At 43.8% G+C, this 1,744-nt stretch overlaps 1 protein-coding gene across 1 annotated transcript in view; it reads left to right on the forward strand.

Annotated features, from left to right (window-relative positions):
* WWTR1 (WW domain containing transcription regulator 1) overlaps positions 1-1,744 on the forward strand; it is a 63,689-nt gene that overhangs the window by 4,295 nt on the left and 57,650 nt on the right. The gene's annotated exons all lie outside the window — the stretch shown is intronic.

The raw sequence follows: 1,744 nt of genomic DNA on the forward strand, positions 1-1,744 counted from the left end.
TGATGATAATGATGTTGACAATTAAAAAGATAATTAATTGTTTTCCTTCTTTTAGTCACATAGAAAAAATCACCACATGGCAAGACCCTAGGAAGGCGATGAATCAGCCCCTGAATCATATGAACCTCCACCCTGCCGTCAGTTCCACACCAGTGCCTCAGAGGTCCATGGCAGTATCCCAGCCAAATCTCGGTAAGCCCCAAGCTTTTTTAAAATTAAAAAGTAATTTTTTTTTTTGAGTTTTTTGTAGAGTTTGTTGCCCAGGCTGGTGTTGAACTCCTGGGCTCAAACAATCCTACCACCTCAGTCTCCCAAAGTGCTGCGATTACAGGCGTGAACCACTGCACCTGGCGGAGCCCCAAGCTTTGACTCCGAGCTGAAGAAATGGGTGTTCAATCAAGGGGTGGCGGGGCTCATAAGTGGTTCTGGCTGTTTCCATGTCTCTTCATGCACCCAGACGGTGTTTGCGCCTTCTTCTTGGCTGCAATACCATGTTACTCTTCTGCCGCCTTTTCCTTCTTTACTTGGTCTCTTTACCACCAACTTATGATACTGCTGCCTCAGTTTTAAACTACAGTTCTGACCTCCCCTCCGATGGCCTTAATTGGGGTAGAAAAATCAGTTAGGCCTCCTTTCTTCATCTAGACTGAGGCAAGTAGGACATACACGCTTTGGGTGACGTTGGCTCCTGGCAACTGCCTACAGGTACAATTCTAGTCTCAAATCCCTACCCTTATTTCCCTTTTTTCCATAATTGCTGCATAACATGTCAGATAGCATGCTGGGTGCTTCCATGCCTTACCTTATGAAAGTCTTCCAAAACCCCTACAAAAAGTAACAGGCTCCCCAGTTTATAGATGAAGAAACTTCCCGAAAGTCATGCAGCTTGTGGAGAGCAGGGCTGGAGAACAGGCTGGTCTGATTTTGGAAGGGAGTTAACCGTTACATAACCTGCCGGTGGCTTCTCCCCATACCTGCCGTGGGATAATATGGCTCACTTTTTACTTCATTTACAATATTTAGTAAGAGTGATTTTAGACTTGAGAAGAGAGTATTTTCTGCTAAAATTATTCCCAGTAGAGAGAATCACCAGTGAATTAATACGCTGCAGCAACAGAACCCGCCAGCTCTTTTTAGTAATCATTCCCTTCCTTCTCCCCCAGGGCTAAAAATAAAAACGGGCCAATTTTAAAGTTTTATAAAAGATGGTGCCATTTTCAGATAACATTTCCATTTAAGATCAGATATCCAGATATGCTTTATACACAGAACAGTTAATTTTAGGGAGTGAAAAGAATCTCCTGTTGGATTTTCAGGAATGAACAAGATAAAAATGGAAGCGTTATTCCTGGACACCCTTCCCTCATACTGTAGCTTAGCCAAAGCGAGTATGAACTCAAGTAGACCCTGGTCAGCTTCAAGTGTCAGTTCTTCCGGGAAGTCTGAACCTACTGCTTTAAAGCTTGCAGATGTACAGTTTCCAAAAAGCAAATGACATCGAATAACCTCTGTTGTGTTCCTTATCTAAAGGGCAGATCAGAGAAAATGCAACCAGTTCTGGTACCAGCAGTGGTAAACCAAAGCCTCCCATGAGTCATTTTGTCCCAAATATTCAGGAGCTTATGTAGAAAACAGATGCCACTGTAGTAAAGAAACCCATCCTGGCTAACACGGTGAAACCCCGTCTCTACTAAAAATACAAAAAACTAGCCGGGCGTAGTGGCGGGCGCCTGTAGTCCCAGCT

The sequence above is a fragment of the Mandrillus leucophaeus genome, unplaced genomic scaffold (assembly GCF_000951045.1).
Source record: "Mandrillus leucophaeus isolate KB7577 unplaced genomic scaffold, Mleu.le_1.0 Scaffold130, whole genome shotgun sequence".
NCBI lineage: Eukaryota > Metazoa > Chordata > Mammalia > Primates > Cercopithecidae > Mandrillus > Mandrillus leucophaeus.